Below are 24,182 nucleotides of genomic sequence, written 5' to 3'. Positions count from 1 at the left end.
TTTGATTAGTTTTAGAATGAATTGTGATATCTGATAGTATTAACCCTTCAACTTTGTTCTTTTTCAAAGTTGTTTCTGATATTTTAGGTCCTTAAGATTTTCTTTCTTTTTAAAAAAAAAAAAAAGATTTTACTTATTTATGACAGAGAGAGAGGCGGCGGAGGGGGGGACAGAGGGAGAAGCAGGCTCCATGCAGGGAGCCCAATGCGGGACTTGATCCTGAACTTCAGGATCACGCCCTGGGCCGAAGGTAGGCATTAAACCGCTGAGCCACCCAGGGACCCCCTCTTTAAAAAAAAAAAAAAGATTTTATTCATTTATTCATGAGAGACACACACAGAAAGAGGCAGAGACACAGGGAGAGGGAGAAGCAGGCTTCATGCAGGGAGCCCAATGTGGGACTCAATCCTGGGATTCCAGGATCATGCCCTGAGCCAAAGGCAGACGCTTAACCACTGAACCACCCAGGCATCCCAGTCCTTTACATTTCTAAATGAATTTTAGAATCGGCTTGTCAATTTCTACAAAAAAGCATGCTAAGATTTTGGAATGGGATTGCATTGAATCAACAGATCAATTTGGGGATTCTGTTCAACAATGCTGTATAGTTTCCAGTATTTCATACGTACTGCTACTGCCAATGGTATTGCTTATATTACATTCAATTTTTAACTAATTGTTCTAGTTTAAGAAGTACAACTGATGGGGGATCCCTGGGTGGCGCAGCGGTTTGGCGCCTGCCTTTGGCCCAGGGTGCGATCCTGGAGACCCGGGATCGAGTCCCATGTCGGGCTCCCGGTGCATGGAGCCTGCTTCTCCCTCTGCCTGTGTCTCTGCCTCTCTCTCTCCCTCTCTGTGTGACTATCATGAATAAATAAAAATTTAAAAAAAAAAATTAAAAAAAAAGAAGTACAACTGATGTTTTACATATGGATCCTGTATCCTGCAACTTTACTAAATTCACTTAGTTTTAGTAGTTTTGTAGGTTTCAACAAATTTTCTGTAGTCCTGTCATCTGCAAAAAAAAAAAAGATACTGCAACTTCCTTCTTTCCATTCTAGAAGCCTTTTTTTTTTTTCTTGCTTGACTACACTGCCTAGAACCCCTAGTACACTGTGGAACAGAAGTAGTGAGCACAGATAATCTTGCCTTGTGCCAGGTCTTAAGGAGAAAGCATCTGGTCTCCTACCATTAAAACTGTATTATCTGTAGTTTTTTCAGAGATGTCCTTTATTGGGTTGAAAAAGTCCCTTTCTAATCCTAATTTGCCCAGAGTTACTACCTGGAATGTAGGTAAGATTATCAAATACTTTTTTCTTTATATATATTTTTTCATTTATGGAGATAATCATATGGCTTTTTTTTTTAGTTGGTTAAAAGAATAAATTATATTGATTTGTTTTATTTTTTTATTTTTAAAAGATTTTATTTATTTATTCATGAGAGACACAGAGAGAGGCAGAGACATAGGCAGAGGGCGAAGCAGTCTCCCCACAGGGAGCCCAATGCAGGGCCGATCCCATGACCCTGGGATCATAAACTGAGCCAAAAGCAGAGGCTCAAACACTGAGCCACCCAAGCACCCCTATTGATTGGTTTTAAATGCTAAACTAACCTTGCATTCCTAGAATAAACCCTACTTGGTCATGATGTTTTGTTTTAAAAATGTTTGCATTTGATTTGCTATAATTTCTTTAGAATTTGTGCAGGTATGCTCATCTTTTTCCTAATGTCTAGTTTGAAATTAAGGGTAATGCTGGTAATATTAATAAATATTCTTTTCTCTGCAATTTTCTGAAACTTTGTTTAGAACTGGTATAATTTATTCCTTAAATATTTAGAATTCACTTGTGAAGCCACCTGGGCCTAGAGGTTTTTTTTGGTGGGTATATTTTAATAGAATCAATTTCTTTACCAGATAGAAGTATTCCTTCTTGAATGAATTTAGTAGGGTGTGTCTTTTGAAGAATCTGTCCATTTCATCTCTGTTGTAAACGTGTAAGCATAATGTTGTTTATAATACTCCCTTATTATCCTTTTATTGTCTGTAGAATCTATAGTGATGTCACCTCTGTCATTCCTGATACTAAACAGTCTAGTTAAAGCTTTGTTAATTGTGTGGAACTTCCCAAAGAAACAGTTTTTGGTTTCACTGATTTTTGTCTATTGTTTTTCTGTTTTCTATACATTTTCCCCACGCTGATCTTTACCATTTCCTTTTAATTATTCTGGTTTAATCTGCTTGTTTTCTAAATTCTTAAGGTAGAAGTGAAGGTAATTAATTTGAAATCTTTTCTTTTTTAATACAGGCATTCAGTGCTATAAATTCCCTCCTAGGTACTGATCTAGTGGCACCTCATAAATTCTGGTATGTTGTGTTTTCATTAATAAAAAATACTTTTTAGGGATGCCTGGATGGCTCAGCGGTTTAGCGTCTGCCTTCAGCTCATGTCCTGATCCCAGGATCCGGGATCGAGTCCCACATCGGGCTTCTTGTGGGGAGCCTTCTTCTTTTTCTGTCTCTGCCTCTCTCTCTCTCACTCTCTCTGTGTCTCTCATGAATAAACAAATAAAATCTTTAATAAAAAAATGCTTTTTAATTTCCTTTTGATCTATTCTTTGACGCATAGGTTATTTAGATTTGTATTTAGTTTCCAAGTATTAGCAAATTTTCCACAGTTTTCTGCTAATAATTTCTAATTTAATTCTACTGTGATTAGAGAACATAGGTTCTCAACCCTTTTAAATTATTGAGACTTGTTTTATGGCCTCAATTATGGTCCATCATGGAAAATGTACTTAAGAAGAATTGAGACGGGGATCCCTAGGTGGCTCAGCGGTTTGGTGCCTGCCTTCGGCCTGGGGCGTGATCCTGGAGTCCCAGGATCGAGTCCCACATCAGGTTCCCTGCATGAGGCCTGCTTCTCCCTCTGCCTGTGTCTCTGCCTCTCTCTCTCTCTCTCTCTCTCTCTCTCTCTCTCTGTGTGTGTCTCTCATGAATAAATAAATAAAATCTTTAAAAAACAAGAAAAGTAAAATAAAAAAAGAAGAAGAAGAACTGAGATGAACACTCACCTGTTGTTTAGGTGGAATATTCTATAAATGTTAATTAGGGCAAATCAGTTAACAATATTGTTCAATTTCTCTATATCTTTGTGACCCTCAATACTCAGAAGAGGGTCCTGAAATCTCCAACTAAACTGCAGAACTATACCACCTATGTTCAAATCCTAGCTCTGCCGCTTACATATTGTAATATAACCTTAGGCAAAATGGCTAGCCTTCTGTTTCTCTTTAAAATGAAAACAATAGTATGTACACTTTGCCAATTATCATGATGATTCAATGAATTAATAAAGGTAAAATGCTTAGAACAGCGCCAAGTCTCTATTAAATCCTTAATAAATACCAAGTCCTATTATTCAAACTACGTAAGACAGTATTTTTTAATGCTCTACACACTACCTAAAATACTATTTCTTACCCAGCCTGCACACTGGATTGCCCTACCCTAAGGAATGTGCAAGCAAATTAATTCCTTAAGTTCTTTTTTTTTTTTAAGATTTTATCTATTTATTCATGAGAGGTGGGGGCGAGGGGGGGGGGGCAGAGACACAGGCAGAGGGAGAAGCAGGCTCCATGCAGGGAGCCCAACATGGGACTCGATCCCAGGTCTCTAGGATCACACCCAGGGCCGAAGGCAGCGGCTAAACCGCTGAGCCACCCAGGCTGCCCAATTCCTTAAATTCTTTAAGCTGTAAGAAATTCATTTGAGTTACCCCAAACAGCACTATGCATATGACATGTATGATACATGTATGTATATGACATATGACATCACACTATGTGCTATTTATTGAACATCTGTTATATGCTTAGTATTGTTCTAAAAGCATTGTGTCATCTCATTTAATCTTGAGATTAATCCTATGAAGAAAGCTATTATTTATGATGCTCATGCTATAGATAAGGAGGACCGAGAGAAGTTAAACAACCTGCCCAAGGTCACAAGTCTGAATTGCCAGATAGAGTCAGAATTCTACCACCAAAGTCTCCTGACACCAATGCCTGTACTCTTTCCTGGGAGCAAAATGGATATGGTCCCAAGAAGGGCAGGAACCACAGAAGTACTAGAATAATGGAAGAGAATCCACAGAGCCAGAAACCAAAATCTTCAATCTCTTACTCTGAGCTTGTCTCTCTCTCAAACCTCATGGTTTTTCACTTGGAATTTTGTGCTTCTCCCAGCATGGATGTCCACCTTATATAATCTTGTCCCGCCTTATCAAATGTAACTGTATTTTCCATCTTGCTGAAAATGAAACACATTCTTTTTTTTTTTTTCTTTAGAGAGTGAGAAGGAGAGAGAATCTCAAGCAGGCTCCACGTCCAGCACAGAGCCCTATGCAGGGCTCAATCCCACAACCCTGAGGGATCATGACCTCAGCTGAAATCAAGAGTTGGACACCCAACCAACTGAGCCATCCAGATGCCCCGTGAAACACATTCTTTAAGAACACTCCACCCTTCCCTCACTGAGCCTCCTCTCCAGTCAATTGGACACATAACTATATATGGTCTTATGCTATTTTTTTTTTGCTTTATGCTATTTACTGTGATTTCACAGATTTCATTTTACCAAGAAGATTTAAACTTCTATTGTAACACAGTCCTATGTTTATATAAAACATGCAAAAGTATTGTTGATGAAAAGCTAGTCAAAAGTGGAATTTCTTATCTGTAAGATATCCTCAAAATATTTCTTTTAGTGGACTTACCCTTGTCTCCCCAGCTTTAAAAGACACAATCTAAATCACATAAAGTTACAAAAACTACATCCACAAATCAAAACTAAAAAGTAACAGACTTGTTATCTAGCAACAACTAACAGAATAAAAGCTATGTTGATTGGGGATCCCTGGGTGGCTCAGCGGTTTGGCACCTGCCTTCGGCCCAGGCGAAGGATCCTGAAGTCCCAGGATCGAGTCCCGCATCGGGCTCCCTGTATGGAGCCTGCTTCTCCCTCTGCCTGTGTCTCTGCTTGCCTGCCTCTCTCTCTCTCTCTCTCTCTCTAATGAATAAAAAAAAAAAAAAAACTTAAAAAAAAAAAGCTATGTTGATCAAACTTATGTACTAATTCCCCACGTACAAAATCCTATAATCTATGAAAATCTATAAAGATTTCAGTACATTCACAGAAGAGCAGTTTAAGAGCAGGAACAGAAAACACTACAGATTTGTCGTGTAAGTTAATTCTGGAAGGCCAGAAAAGTTCTAGTCAAATCCTGGGAATCTAAATCAGGATTGGAAGAGGTCTAACAAATAATTTACTTCAGTAACCCTAGAGACCTCGAGCAACCCCAGATACAAGAGAATCTAGGCTGTGATTACACTCAATATTCAAGTTCCTGAAAAAGGAAGAGTGAAGAACTAATTCAGCTAAGTACTTTGCTTACACTTTCTCATTTAATCCTTACAATGATCCTATGAAAAGACACTCTTATACCTATTTATAAATAGAAAAGCTGAATGCTAAAGAAATTAAGTAACTTGCCCAGATTCATACATACTTTAAGCAAGATTAAAGCCACTGCCTATGTTGCAAAAAAATTATTTTAGATCTTAGAAAATTATCTGATTGATTCTAAGAACACTCAGATATATTATTAGAATTTTAATGAAAATTAAACTATAGTTTAAGATACACACTTAATAGGGACGCCTGGGTGGCTCAGCAGTTGAGCATCTGCCTTTGTCTCAGGGCACGATCTCAGGTCCAGGGATAGAGTCTTGCATCAGGCTCCCTGCGAGGAGCCTGCTTCTCCCTCTACCTATGTCTCTGCCTCCTCCCCCCTCATGAATAAATAAATAAAATCTTAAAAAAAAAAGATACACACTTAACAGAAAATGCAAATGATAATTTTTAGACTAGACTCAACCAAATCCATAGCCATATTAATGTTTCTCAAGCAAGTACATTTAAGTATATCATTCCTTGTGCAGAAAATTATTAGTGCCATCAACTTTATGACAGCTAATTAAATAGATAAAAAGACAAGAACTAGATCTTACAGTAAAATAATCTGGATGAATTTTTTAATTCATTTAATTTAAATGAAAAACATTTAAGCCATAAAAATACTAGAAGTAAACATATGTGATTTAAAAAAAAGAAATCTTGGCATAGGAAAGTCTTTCTAGGACTAACAGTAGAAACAAACAACACAAGAGACTGATATATCTGACTAAAGAAAATGTAAGACACACAGTAAAACAGTTCATCAATTCTAAGATGAGTATATTCTAACATTTTAACATCTCTGAAATCAAGATGTTTCTCCAAATCAAGAGTGCCATGGTTTAACTGACAGCATATATGTTCTTAGTTGTAAATAAAATTGTATCTTACAATCAAAACCATCTTAGATTCAATAAGATACTCTGAAGTGACAAAAGATAAAATAGGAAAAAGATCCATAGCAAATGACTTAATATTCTTAATACATAAAAATCTCTTACATGGGATGCCTGGGTGGCTCAGCGGTTGAGCGTCTACCTTTGGCTCAGGGCATGATCCCGGGGTCCCAGGATCAAGTCCCACTTTGGGCTCCCTGCATAACACCTGCTTCTCCCTCTGCCTATGTCTCTGCCTTTCTCTCTGTCTCCCATAAATAAGTAAAATCTTAAAAAAAAAAAAAAGCTCTTATATGTTATTAATGTTAACTAACTGGGTGTTTCCACTGCACTGGTTATGTATCATTTCTTAAATTAGGAGTTAAACGTGCTAGAGTCTATACTTTTTGTGTAGCTGATTTATTTCATTAAAAGACTTTAAATCAAAAAACATGCTTTTAAAGAACATAAGAAAATGGGTGAAAGCTATGAAAAGGAAACTGGAGAATGTAACAAAAATATCCAAACACATGAAAATAAAAATTCCATTGAAAATGTTTAAAACTGCAAATTAAAACAATTTGGAAGAATTTATTACACAAGAGATCAATATATATGCTTTTAAAGCTTATCACCAAATCAGTGATAGCATACAGAAACACTTACACACCACCGGCAAGAATGCAAATCTACTTAACCGCCAAACAAGCAACACTTCTAGGAATTCATCAAAAGGAAATGATCAGAAAAATACAGGAAGACCTACCAAAAAAGATGTTAACTGTTTATAAAAGTTAAAAACAACCTAGTGTCCATCAAGAGATTGCTTAAAAAATTATACCACACAACATCATAGTATGCCAGTATTAAAAATAATGGAAACTGTCGTTGAAAGCCATGTAAGTATTCCTGGAAATATACAAAGCCTATTTTTTCCCCTTGTTTTAATTTTTAAAATTTTTCTATTTATTTTTAATTGAAGTATAATTGAAAAGTATACAAAAGCTTTTAAATGAGTACTAGATTTTAAAAAATCTTTTCTGGCTTATTTTTTATCTTTTTGGATTTTATTTATTTATTTATTTGAGAGAGAGTGAGCGAACATGAGCAGGGGTAAAGGCAGTGGGAAAGGGAGAGGCAGACTCCTGATGAGCACGGAGCCCAACTCAATGAGGCTCAATTCCAGGACCCTGGGATCATGACCTTAACCAGTTGAGCCACCCAGGCACTCCTGATTTTATCTTTTTTAATTGAGTTTTAAAATAGTAAAATGTGCAGTTATATAAGGTATACTGTTCACCAAATGTTTACTATATAGCCATTCCCATGTAACCACCAAATGAACATATAGAACATCTCCAGTGTTCCAGCAGTCTTGCTCCTCTAGTCCTAACTCCTAAATGCTGGACACTTAACACAGGGGAGTCTGACCTTTTCCTGAACTTTAAAATAAAAGAATCAAGGCAGCCCCGTGGCTCAGCGGTTTGGCGCCGCCTTCAGCCCAAGGTGTGATCCTGGAGACTGGGGATCGGGTCCCATGTCGGGCTCCCTGCGTGGAGCCTGCTTCTCCCTCTGCCTCTCTCTCTCTCTGTGCCTCTCATGAATAAATAAATAAATAAAATCTTTTAAAAAATAAAATAAAATAAAAGAATCATACACTATATATACTCTGTGCCTGCCTTCTTTTGCTCAACATTTTCTGCTTGTGATGTTTACCCATATTTTCTGGGAAGAGCAGTAGCTCCTTTCTTTCATTAATGTGTAGTGTTCCAATGTAAAGTATAGTACATATTATTTGTCCGTTTTTCTGTTAATGGACATTTGGATTCTATCTCATTGGGAGTTTTTATGAAAAAAAAAAAAGCTATGTTTTTTCAGGTTTCATAATTTATTTTATTTGCACTGTCTCCTAATTTAGTTTTAGATATTTCTATTAATAAAATAAAACAGATCAGACAACCCAGAGAAATATAAGGAAAAACAATCTGACATCTCACCACATACATATACAACTACAATTTTCATTTTAAGATTTATGTTTTACATAGTTGAGATTATGTTACACATGCTGTTTTTTCTACATCAATCCCTTTTCCTTTCAGTTTTTTCCTTTTTCTCCCTCTCCTTACCATAGCCGAACTAGAAAGAAACTTTTAGATCTAGTGTGCAACATTTTCTCACCCCTTCTATATCACCTAGATCACTTACACTCAGATGCACACATACACATACATTGTTTTTGTTGTTCTACAAAAATGTGATACTTTATATATTCCTCTGCATCCTGCTTTTCTCAATTAGGCATGATGTCAATGTCCTCACATCACTGATATTTTTGCCATGTCTTACTTCATTAACACCTTTACTGAGATATAACTCACATACCATACAATTTACCTATTTAAAGTGTATAATTCAGAGGATTAAGAGTACACTTGTATTGATAAACACTGAGTACAGAATTGCTTGATCACTATACCGTATACCTGAAACTAATATGACACTTTATGTTCATGATACTGGAATTAAAGGTCTAAAAAATAAAGAATACAATTCAGTGGTACACACAACCATCACTATAGTCAACTTTAGAACATTTTCACCACCTCAGAGATTCCATGTCCTTTAGCTCCCACCACCCCTTCAGCAACCACTAACCTGTCTACAGATCTGGACATTTCATATGAATGGAGTCACATAACAGGCTTTTTCTGTTTTGTTTTTCTTTTACCTAGCATAATATTCTCGAGGTTCACTGATGTTGTAGCATGTATCAGCACCTTAATCTTTTAGTGACTGAATACTGTTCCGTTGTATGGATATACCACATGCTGCTCATTCATTAGTTGGTTTACAGACATTTCGGTTACTTCTACTTTCTGTCTATAATGAATAAGACATTGCTGCTTTAAACATTCATGTACAATTTTCTTCAAGGACATGTTTTCCTTTCTCTTGGGTATATCCCTAAGAGAGAAATTACTGGTCCTATGGTAATTCTATGTTAAATAATATGAGGAACTGCCATACGGTCATCCAAAGTAGCTATATCAATTTACATTCCTATCAGTCTATGAAGATTCCAATTTCTTAATATCCTCTTCTACATTTGTCTCATCTAACTTTTTGATTCTAGTCATTCTAGTAAAAGTGCTATCTCATCATGATTTTTGTTTCATTTCCCTGATAGCTAATAATATCAAGCATCTTTTCATGTGCTTATTGCACATCTTTTTACAAATGTCAATTCAAATCCTTTATTTTTTTTAAGAGTTGAGTGCGCGTGCGCGTGTGTGTGTGTACATGCATGTGCAGGAGTGGGAGGGGTAAGAGAGGGAAAGAGAATCTCAAGCAGACTTTGCTGACCATGGAGCCCAATGCAGGGCTTACGACACTGAGATCAGGACCTAACCCAAAACCAAGAGTTGGACACTTAACCAACCAAGCCACTCAGGTATCCCCATATCCTCTATTTTTATTTTTTTAAGATTTTATTTATTTATTCATGAGACACACACACACACACACACACACACACACACACACACACACGGGGAGGGGGGGCGGGGGGGGCAGGGCAGAGACATAGGAAGAGGGAGAAGCAGGCTCCATGCAGGGACTCCAGGATCACGCCCTGGGCTGAAGCAGGAGCTAAACCACTGAGCCATCCAGGGATCCCCAGATCCTCTATTTTTAAATTGGGTTGTCTTTTTATTACTAAGTTAAGAGTAATATTCTTCATATATTCTGAATGTAAGTCTTTTATCAGATATATGATTTGCAAATATATTCTCCCATTCTGTGGATTGTCTTTCTACTTTCCTTTGAGTCCTTTGAAGCATAGTTTAAAATTTTGGTGAAATGCAATTTATCTTATTTTTGTTTTGTTGCTCCTGCTTTTGGTATCTTAAGAATGCTTTGCCTATTCCAAGGTCATAAAAATTTACCCTTATGTTTTCTTCTAAAGTACATGTCTTCTGGGATCCCTGGGTGGCACAGCGGTTTGGCGCCTGCCTTTGGCCCAGGGCGCGATCCTGGAGACCCGGGATCGAATCCCACGTCGGGCTCCCGGTGCATGGAGCCTGCTTCTCCCTCTGCCTGTGTCTCTGGCTCTGTCTCTGCCTGTGTCTCTGGCTCTCTCTCTCCTTCTATCTCTCAAGAATAAATAAATAAATAAAATCTTTAAAAAAAAATAAATAAATAAATAAAGCACATGTCTTCTGATGTGCATATGTATTGATTTCTATTGAGCCTAAAACAAGTGAAATTGCTGGATCACAGGGCATACATGTGTAGAGCTTTAGCAAACAATATCAAAGAATTTTAAAAAGGGGTTTTACCAACTTTCAAACCCATTCGAAATGTGTGAGAATTCCAAGTGCTCTACATTCTTGTCAACACTTAGTAGTTTCAGACTTTTTCATTAACATCATTCTGGGGGGTATACAGTGCTATCATGTGATAGTTTTAATCTGCAATTGTCTAAAAATTATGTGAGTACCTTTTCACCTTAGCCATTTGAATAACTCACTTTGTAAATGCCTGTTCCAGTCTTTTGCCCATTTGTTTCAAAAACAGGTTCCTGGTGTTTTTACTATTTTGTTTTGACTATTTTTTAATGTACTCTAGATACAAGTCCTCTGTCAGGTCTAAGTAGTGCAGACACTTCTACCAGTGTGTCAATTGCCTATGTGTTCTGTTAATAGTATCCTCTGATGAACAGAAATTCTTATGTAATGAAGGACAATTTATCAGTCTTATCTGGTTAGCACTTATTGTGTCCTGTTTAAAAAAAAATATTTGCCTAGCAAAGTGTCATATAGATTTTTTTCCATTTTTTCTCTAGAAACTTATTTTTTCACCTTTCATATTACATCTATAGCCCCTTCAGGGAGCATATGCACATTCTCTGTGTTATAAAACTATTTCAGGGATAGAAAAAAAAAAAGCTCCACAGCTCATTTTATTGACACCAAAATATATACATATTTTGATATTCTGATAAATTTACATAAATGTGGATTTTAAAAAAATCTCAGACAATGGCAAACCAAGTTTAGCAATGTGTATGACAGTGTGTATGACAAATGCAACATAGTTAAGTAGGACTGGACCCAATAATGCAAACAGGAGATAATCTATTAATGTAATAGAAAAAATACAGATGATTATCTCTACCAACACAGAAAAAGCACTTCATAAAATTCAACCCTTACATGATAGTAAAAAAAATAAATAAATAAATAAAATAAAAAATTCTTGCAAAACCAAGACTAGAAGGTATTTCTTAAGCTTTTACTGTCAAAAACTTAGGTAGAGGAAAATAGGAAGAGATTGGTAAAGGATACAAACTTTCAATTATAAGATAAGACTTGAGGATCTAATGTATAACATGGTAACAACAACTGATAATATTGTTGGAATTTGCTAAGAAAGTAGAACTTAAATGTTCTCACCAAAAGAAAGGTAAACATGTGAAGTGATGGGTGGGTTAATTAACTCAATGGGGAAATTCTTTCACAACACATTACAAATATTCCTTACTTGTTTTTGAGTGTCTTTTTAGTTGTATTATATGTTAATTGGTTAAACTTATTTTTGTTGATTGCTGTATCCTCAGCACCAAGAACTATTCCTGCACATAGAAAATGCCTTTTTTTTTTTTTTAAAGATTTTATGTATTTATTCTTGAGAGACACAGAGAGAGAGGCAGAGACATAGGCAGAAGGAGAAGCAGGCTACCCTGGGGACCCTGGGATCACGACCTGAGCCAAAAGCAGACACTCAACAACTGAGTCACTCAGGTGCCCCTGCTCCATGACTTTTTTAGATTTTATTTATTTGAGAATGAGAGAGAGCAAGCACAAATGTAAGTGGCAGAAGGAGAGGAAGAGAGAATCTGAAGCAGACTCCTTGCTGGTCATGGAACCCAACACAGGGCTTTTATTTTTTTTTTTTTAACATTTTTTTTTTAATCTTTATTTATTTATGATAGTCACAGAGAGAGAGAGAGAGAGGCAGAGACATAGGCAGAGGGAGAAGCAGGCTCCATGCACCGGGAGCCCGATGTGGGATTTAATCCCGGGTCCCCAGGATCGCACCCTGGGCCAAAGGCAGGCGCCAAACCACTGCACCACCCAGGGATCCCCCAACACAGGGCTTGATCCCACAAATCTGAGATCATGACCTGAGGCAAAACCAAGAGTTAAAGGCTCAAATGACTGCGCCACCTAGGTGCCCCATTCCATGACTTTTTTTAAATGAATAAATAAGTGAATGATTCCTAAATCAAAATTACTACTTGTGGAAAGAAAATTATAGTACCTTCTTTTGCCATTTCCCTCGATATAAGCATTACAATAGGCTAAGATTGTAATCATAAAAATATAATACATATATGCACATATTATGCATGAAAATATTTCCGATAAGATTAATAAAATAAGCCTAATAAAAACCTATATGGTAAAAAAAAAAAAAAAACCTATATGGTAAGATATCATACTTAATGATGAGATTTTAGAGGCACTCCTACTAAAGTCAGGAACAGGACATTCAAGTGAGCCCTTCATGCTGCTGCCCGGCAATCACGCTGTATTTCCATATTCTCTTCACTTTTCCGTTCTTTGATAGAGGACTACATCATATATTTTCCCACTTCTCAAACCTCCAATGTACACTCTTATTTTTCCTTATTCTTAACTAATGACCTTGCTTCCCATACACTAAGGCAAACAGAAAATCTGAGGTGAAAACTTCCCTAAGCCACCACCATCATGTCTCTGTCTATATACAGCTAACCCTTTAACAACACAAGGTTCATTGTGCAGGTTCACTTATATGTGGATTTTTTTTTTCAATAATACAGTACAGTACTGTAAATACATTTTCCTCACAACTTTCTTAGGAACACTTTCTTTTGTGTAGCTTACTTTTTGTAAGAATGCAGTATATAATTCATATTAATATACAAAATGTATGTTAATTGGCCATTTATATTATCAGTTAGCCTTCCTGTCAACAGTAGGCTATTAGTAGTTATGTTTTGGGGAAGTCAAAAGTTATATGAGAATTTCTGACTGCACAGAAATCAGCATCACAAACCCCTGTGGTGTTCAAGGGTCAACTGTATTCCATCTTCTCTCCTGTTTCTATAGATAAACTCTCCCTACTCCTATTAAAGCAAAGGCTAATCCTTCTACCTGTGCATAGATCAGGAGTCAGCAAACCATGCCTATGCTATCTTATGGTTGCTTTCATCCTCATCCTACAAAAGTAAAGCAGAGTAGTAGTAACAGAGACTATTTTGCCCACAAAGCCTAAAATACTATCTGGCCCTTTGAAGAAAACTTTGCTGACCCCTGCACTAGATTCTCTTTCCTCTCATCTAATATGGGCACTGCTGGTTGAAAGGGCCCACTAGGTTCCATGAAGAAGAAATAAAGTAAGATCCACACAAGACACCTATAACATCAGGGACATATCAGATATACTGATGACAAAAAGAAAGGATCTTAATAGGGAGAGGTCACATATAATGGATGAAGGCTGAACAGCATTAAGATTTTCGAACAACCACTTGAAACAAGAAAATTATAGTGCAATCCCTTATATCTTGAGGGGAAACTATTCTACCTTGGAATTCTACACCCAGACCAGCCAAATTATTAACCCGATATTAGCGTGGGAGAAAGGTATTTTCAACAATACGAACTCTCAAAAATTTCACCTCTTCAGACACTCCTCTGGGAAGTTACTGAGGGATGCATTTCACCAAAATAGACATATAAATGGAGAAAAAGGAAGGCATTAGATCCGGAGACCACAGGCTCTGATACAAAAGGCAAAAGAGAATTCTCAGAATCATGAAGGGAAATCACGGGCTAAACATGTGCAGCAGAAGTGGAGAGCCACAGTCCAGATTTGAGCAAAAGCACAGAAAGACCTAGGGTTTTCCAATTTTTTAAAAAACTATCGATTTGATATGCTTAAACATACTGGGAGAGCTTCTAAAAAAAAAGAAAAAGAAAAATTAGAGACAAATGGGAAACTAAGCAAAAATCAAAAAAGAAGAAAAAATTTTAACTCTGAGAAATATAATCATAGTACACCACAAGGTTCAATGGTGAACATATTTACAAGGTCATAATAATGAGAACAATGAATACTAATTTAACCGAAAGCATGATATGCTGGGAGATAAAACGAGAGGGATGTTCAAGGTGGCCTAAGAATCCTAAAGCACGGACTCATCCTCCACAGTAGCAAGCCAGGAGATAATATCTAAAATTGAAAAACAAATAGTATTTTAAAATATGGGAGTAAATATCAGCTAACAGTATCAGAAATGGTTGCCCAGAGAGCAGAACATAGGAGGAAACTTATACCAAGATGAGGCAGGGGATGACATTTTTCATTATAAATCCTGTAGTACAATTTTCTTTTTAAGAGCACAGTTGTATTACTAAAAGTCAACAATTAATGTGTTTTTTTTTAAAACGAAACAAAAATAATGGTTTGTGTGTCATTTAAGATCAATTAATTTGCTCACCCCACAAATGTTACCTAGGTATTGACTGTATTCCCAGTACTTTCTAGGTGCTAGGAATACAACAGTGAAGAAAACTTAAGTCCCTGCCCTCATGGAGCTTACATCCTGAGAGAAGAAGATAATAAACAAATTAATGTATAATGTCAGATAAATTAAAGTTGTGAAGAAAAATAAAGGTAATAGGGCAGGCAGATAAAGGCAAAAATAAAGGGCAGAGTGTGATAAGGATGTTATTTAAGTATGATTTTTAGAAAACGGCTCCTTCCAAGAATCAGCAAAAAGGAAATCAACCTAAAAATGAAAATATGTTTTGAGAAAACGTCATGAAAGTAAAATTACAGAAGAGTATCAATTAAGTTCAAGGTGAGGTTGAAGTCTCTCATATTCCAAAGCAACGTATCATTCTAGAGCTTGTACCAGGAGTTCTCAGTAGTGACACATAAATCACTAGGCACCCTCGACCTATGTCACAGGAACACTGTTATTCATACTCTTCCTATATCCGTAACTAGCCATTACTTTGTTAAAGTTACTACATAAATTTATACTCAAACTTTTTCTTTCCATAGAATACATAGGTGTTTCTAACTATGTAATTAAAAGTTTTCCTAAATCAAAAGCTCAACACATTAACCAAGAAAGATTCCAGATCAATTCCACGTTACCAAAATTTATCACATCCAATCTTTACTCTCTCACTTAAGAGAACTCCAAACCAATGGGAATAAGACACATGTAAAGATAAGATTTATAGGGTAATGCAATACACTCACTTTCCTCTCCAAGGAACTTCATTCAGGCTGAGGTAGTGTTTCAATCTCTTTGAATTATCTTTTCACTGAAAATTGAGTAACTGAAAAAAATGTAATATTCAGATATAATTTTATTCCACATACAGTTGTCATACAATAAAAACTGCATATTAAAAAAATAGGATTGATTTTAATACATCTTATTTTCAAAACACTTATGCCACTAAGAAGTACATCAGACCTGGGCGCCTGGGTGGCTCACTCAGTTAAGTGTCTGCCTTTGGCTCAGGTTATGACCTCCAGGTCCTGGAATCAGCGAGTGTGGGGTTCCCTGCTCAGTGGGGAGTCTGTTTCTCCCTCTGCCCCTACCCCCTGCTCGAGCTAGCTCTCTCTCAAATAGATACATAAATAATATTTAAAAAAAAAAAAATGGGGGTATCCTTGGGTGGTGCCGCGGTTTGGCGCTTGCCTTTGGCCCAGGGCGCGATCCTGGAGATCCGGGATCGAATCCCACATCGGGCTCCCGGTGCATGGAGCCTGCTTTTCCCTCTACCTGTGTCTCTGCCTCCCTCTCTCTGTGTGACTATCATAAATAAAAAAATAAAAATTAAAAAAAAAATAAAAAATTAAAAAATTTAAAAAAAAGTACATCAAAACTATCTGCCTTCTTCATATAGCAAAAAAAATTGATAATGAAGGATAGTTAGAAGAAAGGCATGCAGGGACAAGCCACCACCCCCTCTCCGTGCCCTAAGAGGAAACCACCCTTTCAAGGATTTTACTAGGAGCCCTTCACCTCTTTCACTGATAGATGACAAAAACCTGATTAGGACAAGTGCATGGAAGGTTAATCAGATTAAAACAGCCCACCAACAACCCCATAAAAACCCCTAGATTCAAATGCCAAGCCACCAAATCAGCAACCCTTTCCGGTCCCCTCCCTCTTTAGGAAATTTGTACAGTCAATAAACTCTACTATGGCTCCATCAGCTTTGCTTTGCTGTTCACCACTCTTGGTCTGGTCTACCTCTTCATTCTTCCAAGTGGCATGACCAAGAACCGTGGGCACCAAAGGAGAAGAATCCTGTAACAGTGATACTTTTAGGTTTTAAAGCCTAACTTACAGAAAGAAAGTAAATTCAACTAACTATATAGTTCAATTAAGAGTAGGGTTTAAAGTTTAAAAGTTGTTTAGTAATTTCTGGAAAGAAAAAAAAAAAGAAATTTCTGGAAAGGCAGACCAGTAACTGTACTGTACACTGAACTGTAGCACCAGATGTTAATGCTTTCCTCATCAAGCTCTACACTCCCAAGATCGAGCACTGCTTTATAGTAACAGCTACAACTTGGGTTAGGGTTACCTGCTTGCTTACTGGCGTTGTGCTTCCACATCTAAAATAGAGATAATAATGTTGACAAAGTTAGCAGTCCTGGGGGCCCCTGCGTGGCTCTGTCAGTTAAGCATCTGACTCTTGATTTTGGCGGGGGTCATGATCTCTTGGGATTGAGTCCCATGAGAGCTCCGCTGGGCAGGAAATCTGCTTGGGGATTCTCCCTCTCCCACTGCTTGCACACGTCTCCTGCACATGTGCACTCTGTGTATCTCTCTCATATAAATAAATCTTTTTAGAAAAAAACAACAAAGCAGTTCTGTCAATGAGAAGTACCCATATACTTAAGTATCAATAGTATATATTAAAAAGCTTTGTAATCTCCAAAGAACTATACCAATATTGTCATATTTTAAACAAAAAGGAAAGCTATCAATTTCAAATTTTTCTGATTTTAGCAATAATGGCTTTCAGATTCTATGGAAGAAGAGCAGGACACTGGTCCGTCCACTCACACACACAGCCAGAAAAAGAGGATTTTTTTTTTATTTTATTTTTTTAGACCTAAAGAAAAATTAGACTCCCTTAAAAACAAGTGCCAAGAGAGAATATTTTTAGCCATATTTAACTATAAAGACTAAAGTTGTTTAAATACATGTAAACTGGGCATCTCTGACTTCAGGTAGAATGTTTATTTTTGGTTATACTTGGGAACCAGATAACCAATGTATATAAACATCAGCATTATTTTACTTTTCAAACTGTCTTAATGCTTTTGTTCACTCAGTAATAATTCCCACTGTTCGTGGAAGGAGAAACACAAACAATATCCCTAACAGAAACTCATCACAGGAGTTTTTACGTCTTAAACTTTTAAATGACATTAAACAAACAGCATTATCTGACAATGGAGTAGTAGACTATTTTGCACAGTTAGCCTTTAAACTCCATCAGAGCACAGACCTGTCTTTTTCTCTGTTGTACCCCAACACCGAGGCACCTAACTGGCACCAGTACGACCTCAATAAATATGTGTGGAATGAATGAATGAGGGAGTGAAGTGGGCTTCTAGACTAAAGCTTAAGTGTTTAAAAAAAAAAAGCTTAAGTGTTTTAAGTTGCAAAAGAACATTTTCACTAAATATCCATCACTCAGTACAAACAACCAGTCTCAACTGTATTGACCTAATAAACTGAAAAAGACACACACTAGATATTTAAACACACAAGTATATTACTCACATGTGTAATACACAAAGTAGAAGATTCACAAATCTAGTTTTTTAGTTATATTTTTTCCTCAAGAAATTTTAGTGTGTTCTTTCTGATATCAAAATATACACATATATTAGAAAAGCACTGCTGCAGTCTTGATAAACCAAATACTATCTTTAAGTTCTGTTGCAATGTAGAATAATTTAGGCAAAGTGAACAGCATTTCCAGAGTCCCATCTAGAATATTTTGAAAAGTCAAACTCTTTCACTAAAGGTGAAATAAAATGGTGAAAAAAAAAAAAGGTATATCTTACCATTTCAAAATTATTATACTGAATTTTAAAAAGACAAAATAGTTTAAATTACTTCTGCAAGAAGGCATCTAATATCCTTATATTTGATCTTTAAGCTGATACAAGTTATTTTCCAAAATTTCTGAGCTAGATGATCTATAAATACACACCCACAAAGCCTGAATTAGAAGTTATTTTTATTAAAATAATACTGTATGGATAAGTTCCTTCATAATTCTAAAGTCTACAGTAAGACATGCGGCAGTAACAGTACAGTAATATACAGTATATTTATGATTCTACCCAACTTGCACAATCATAATTATCTGGGTGGAACAGGCTTGATGGCTAGCAAGCTATGATCTGTGAGTGCAGTAATATACGTGCAGGGATCGAAAAGTTTCCCAAGATTCTGCTGATCATCTTCAAAGAGGCTTAAACGAGCCGATTTGACGGTGAAAGCAAAAATCCAACAAAATCAATCCATAAACACCGGCACGAAAATAAGGCTCTCTAGGTCTATACAGCGTTGGGAGAAGGGGGGGGGGAGAAATCCAGGGCACGTAAAAGGTACAGCACAATTAACCGGTGCCTGTTGTTTCCTACTCTACGGTGTTGAGCCCCGGGTTTTAGGATTCTCTTTTTTAGCGCTTTCTTAAACAGAAATTTAGTGTTTCGATCGCCCCTCCTCCACGGCTCCCATCAGTGCCCTTTCTTCCTCCTCCCTCACCCCTCCCAGTTCAAACAAATTAACATTTGTACTAAGGTACCTCCTATCAGCTCGCAGCTTCTTCCCAAACACGCCCACGTACACAGAAACCGGCCCTGCGTCTACACAACACACGGCTACAGGAAAAGAGCTCCGAGGGGGGCAGGTGGGAGGATGATTTAGCGCCGCACAGGTTTACGGCTCTTTTCCAGATATTGGGTCCTCACACTTGGCTCGGGTTTCTGCCAAATCACCTCCAAAGCGCGGTGTTTACGAGCCTCCCTAACCCGATACTGCAATGGAATTCCGGATCCCTGCAGACTGATATCCCGGCTTTGCTAGGGAATCCTCGGATCCCGTCCGGAACCGCTCGCTTTCCCAGTACGCCAGCTCCGGGCCGCACGGCCGGCTCCCCCGGCTGCCCCGGCTCCCCCGCCCCTGCTCCGCAGCCCCCGGCTCCCCGCGCCCCCCGCCCTGCCGCGCCCCCGTTCCCGCACCGCGCACCCCGCAGCCCCGCAGCCCCGCAGCCGCGCGCCCGGCCCGGGGCCAGCGCAGCGCAGCGCCAGCCTCTCTCCGGGTCCCGGGGCCGCCGGGAGACCCGGGCTGCGGGCCGCTCCGCAACAGGTCACCCCGACCGCGGGGCGCCGCGCCAGGGCCAGGGGAGGGGGTGTGGCCCGGCTCCGCGCTCCCGGCTCCCGGCTCCCGGCTCCCGGCTCCCGCTCACCTGGAGGCAGGCAGAGGCGCAGCCGGGCGCCAGGGCAGCGCGGGCCGGGGCTGGAGGCGCCCGCACGCCGGGAGGGCGAGCGAGGCGGCCTCGGGGGCAGCGCCGCGCCCCCGGCCTCGGCTCGGAGCCCGGGAGCGGGGACCGCACGGCCGCCGAGAGCGGGCCGCCGAGAGCGAGGCGCGGCCCCGCAGCCCCCTCTCCGAGCCGGGGGGAGCGGCCCCGGGGCTCGGGCCCGCGGCCGGGAGATCCACGCCGCGGCGCCGGGGCCGGGGCCGGGGCCGGGGCCGCCGCCATTCCCCGCGCCGCCCGGGGGGCGCAGCGCACCCACCTTCCCTCCCCCGCACCGGGCCCGCCGCCGGAGCACCGACCTGGGCAGCCGCGGCCGTCGCCTCGGAGGACGGGAAGACGACGCCGGCCTCCGGCTCTGCCGCCGCCGCCGCCACCGCCACCCCGGCGAGCGCCCGGCGACCCGAGCACTCGGCGTCTCTCATTCAGCGCCAGCCGCCGCCGCCGCCGCCGCCGCTCGGGGGAGGGGAGCGCGCTGGATCCACCCCGTCCGCGCCGGGGGTGGGGGAGGAGAGCCGGCCCGGCGGGCGCGCGCGGGGAGGGCGGGGCGCAGCCGCGGGCGCGGGCGCGGGCGCGCGCACCCAACGAGCGCGCACGCGCGTGCCCCCCGCGCCCCGGCCGCCGGGGTCTGCGCCGCGCGCGCCGCGCCGGCCGCTCCGCCGCCCGCGAGCCCAACGGCCGCCGGGGACCGGTGTCCGCAGCGCGCGCCGCTTGCCGCAGCCCCTCGGCCCCGCGCGCGCGGGAGGGAAGGGCCGCTACCCGCCCAACGCAGGGGCGGGCCAGGGCTGGAGGCCCGACAGGTGGGGCTGCCGCTGCGGCCGGCCGCCTCCCCCGCCCCCCCCCCCCCCCGCGCGGGGCCCACGCGCTCTCCGCGCCCGCACCTCGCCTCCGAGGCCGGAGAACAAAGTCTGCAAACGCTTGGCCCCCGGATGGAATATGCTGCCCGCGGTGGCTCTAGAATTAGTGAGAGGGCTCCACAGGGAAGAAGAGCCCCCCCACATGCTAGTGATCAATACTCTCCCGCGTAAAGCTTCGGGAGGCGTTAGAAACAGGCCTTTGTTAAGTGTAAGCAAATAACAGAAATTTGGCATCCCCGGGGGCGGGGGGCCCTGATGAGTTCCAGGCCAAAAGTGTGTTCCCGTCAATGCAAGAACGAGATTCTGAGATCTCAAATATTTTCCGTGAATGAAAAAGGAATAGATCCGGTATAAACGGTTGGAAAGGTGTTGTTTGGGAGGGTGCACTGTATGGGGTGGCCTACTTAAAATTAGCACCGTTTGATGCAGTGTGACTATAAATGGAAGGTTTTAAGCGAGCCGCCTTTGTATATGCTGTCATTAGACCATTTGGAAATGGATGATTATTTGATGATCTGCAGCTCTTTCTTTAGGCAAGGTGCAGTAGAATGTGGAAGGAATACTGCGTACTAGCACTGGGTGCAAAACATAAAAGCACCAAAACTGTTCCCATTTGGGGTCTTCTCCCTTTAATAACCACTAAGCAGAAATGCTTAATCTTGTATATTGAAGAATGCTAATTATCTCCTTCTTTGACCACCTGGTATCCCAGCCCTTTACTCTTAGGGAAACTAGAATGTCCTTCAACCCTTTCCCTCAAATAGGTTTACTTCTTTAAAGCCTTCCCTTCCCCTCCCCACACCCAAAGGTAAGTTGACAAACAAAAACAGAGATGGACAAAGTTCGTGGTTTTTCAATTTTATTGCACTTTGCTTCCAAAGAAAGTCTTGAAAGGAATCATAAATGAAATCACTAGGAGAAGTAGAGAAACCAAAAAAACAACTTTCAAACAAGAATAGACTTAGGAAAAAAGAAAACAGACTATTAGTTAAAAGGGGGGAAGCATTTATGTATACAGGAAGTTTTCCCATAGACGCTAATTGCTTCAAGTCCCAAAGAAACAACAGGCAAATAGAATTAGCACTTGGAAGAAAAACCCATATAGTTATCAGGTTAGGTAAATGTTTATTCTTTTTAAGTGTTAGTAAGAGATTAAGGAATAGGTGGTTGGCTGTGTGCCAACAATAATACATACAACAATTACACACACATACACACACGTATCCCATTATCACTGCTTTTAAGAAATAAGAAAACTGAGGACCAATAAGAGATTCTACTTCATATTAATGTCTTGCAATTACTCTAAAGTTGAGTTAGGGTTTCATAAAAACAAATGAGCCTATGTTCCTACCTCTGCCAATAATTTTCACAGTTTACTGTAAGAGCAGTGAAGTTTTCATTTGGACTTTGAAGAGAAAAAAGCATGTGACTCATGAAGCTAGGCCATGGATATACTAAATTCTTATACGTACGCAATTTTCTGAGTTTGGAATAATGATTTAAATCTCTCAAAAAAAGAAAATAAAATCTCTTTCTCATGTGGATAACCTCTAAAATAGTAGTTTTATTAACCTTTAGAGTTATGTTCAAACTTCTGAAGTTGGTAAGATTAAGAATTTGCAAATAAAAATACAGAAAGTTTATTCTCAACGTCTTTTTTTTGGTCATAGTTTGGGAATTATTTTAGAAAGCCAGTGTCCTTTCCCATTTATTGATATGTAAATGAAACAATGACTCTTTACACTTAGAGAGGACCAGCAGCAAATTTTCTTTACCAGAGCATCTTTTATCACAGTTAAATTCTGTAAGTTGCTTTATGTATGTATTCCATTTGCTTTTGCCAGAAGACAAAAAATATGCAAAGCCTTAGTATAACAAAAAGTACTAATGTATAAAAGAGAAATGCCATTATATAAAATAGAAATCAATAAGAATTCAATATGCTTAAAATCATTTCAGAGGAATCACCATTATGTCTCAGTTTTATTACTATCCATCAAAATTGTTTCTAAGAGGTAAGCCAAAGAACTCATTTAGATACAGAACAAGGAGTTTCAAAAACAAGAGACCACCACAGCAACAGATCAACAAACCACTCTTCTCATTATCGCTGTCAAAATCAAACTAGCATAGTTAGATTATTATTTAATAACACCCAATTCTATCACAGCCAACAAAATTTCAGTAATCACATAGATCTCTATTATTTCTCTAACCATTAATCTCTTTTTTCAAATACCTATATTTGGCTGGACTTTTTTAAAAAATTATCGGTAATGTTTGCAATATTCTGATTTAAAATATTGGTAAAATAACATACCCAAAATTCACTTTGAGGGAAAAGATATATGGGTGGGGGGGGGGGGACTTTGAAGAGACAGATACACACATTCTCCAGAAATCTGACACCAAGCTACAAGGAGAGCCTGCCGTGATTCCCAATCAAGTGAGACATGCCACAGATACCAAGAATAAAGATAATGAACAGTCCATTCAAATACAAGTAGTACTAACCATCAAAAGGCATAAGGCCTAACTTGAGATTGAGCTGTTTCTCATATGAGCAACTCAATGCAGGGAATGGATCAGTGGGGAAGTATTTACCTAATGATGACTAATGTTTCCCTGGAACTAATCTTGGGGACCAGCTAGTATATAAATGTTTACACGAACTAATAATTTTCAATATTAACTTTAAAGATGATTTCAGTAATGCCTCATTTACCCAACAGGATAAAGAAAGGAGGCAGTGAACATAATCAGATATTCTAGATAACAAAGGTTTTCGTCTTAAAGCACTAGAAACAACTTAATTTAAATCACGTATATTGATTTTTTTTCCCCTGAAATATCACTGGTTTCTCTGCCTTAAACTATTAAAACATGGTAAGTTTCAATATTCCTAACGACCCAGAAGTGTTTTATAATCAAAAGTGATAATGCGGAGATGTCTCTAGGAGCATAGAAGTACTTTGTATCCTTCACCCTACAATAATTGTGGCCTACTATATTCCTGAATTCCTTTGAGTCTAATTGATCTGGATGGTGCTCATTATCGACCTTCCTGCTGTCCCTCCTTGTCATTGCAGCTCTACTACAGCACTGCTTGCATACATATATTCACACACCTCCCTTGGATTGTCTTATCACGTTAGTCTCGGAAGCCAAACAACCAATATTTTTAATGTATGTGTAAAATGAGAGGAAAGAACCTCAGATTATGCTAAAACAACTCTGGTATTTGGAGGACGTTTATTTAACAGAAAGGCCATTTGCCTACTTTCATGCT

General features: G+C 39.6%; 1 protein-coding gene across 4 annotated transcripts in view; it reads right to left on the bottom strand.

Annotated features, from left to right (window-relative positions):
• Positions 1-20,484, bottom strand: part of RALGPS2 (Ral GEF with PH domain and SH3 binding motif 2) — a 162,853-nt gene extending 142,369 nt beyond the window's left edge. For 3 of the 4 annotated variants that reach the window (XR_005987736.1, XM_041754473.1, XM_041754495.1), the window contains exon 1: positions 20,336-20,484. The gene's annotated coding sequence lies outside the window, so the exon portion shown is untranslated. Of the gene's footprint in view, positions 1-15,717; positions 15,798-20,335 lie in introns of all 4 variants that reach the window. The other variant, XM_041754484.1, reaches the window with a different exon arrangement.
• Positions 20,485-24,182: the final 3,698 nt, after the last annotated feature.

The sequence above is a fragment of the Vulpes lagopus genome, chromosome 1 (assembly GCF_018345385.1).
Source record: "Vulpes lagopus strain Blue_001 chromosome 1, ASM1834538v1, whole genome shotgun sequence".
NCBI lineage: Eukaryota > Metazoa > Chordata > Mammalia > Carnivora > Canidae > Vulpes > Vulpes lagopus.
Note: the sequence above shows the minus strand (reverse complement) of the source record. Positions and strands in the feature narration are given on the sequence as shown.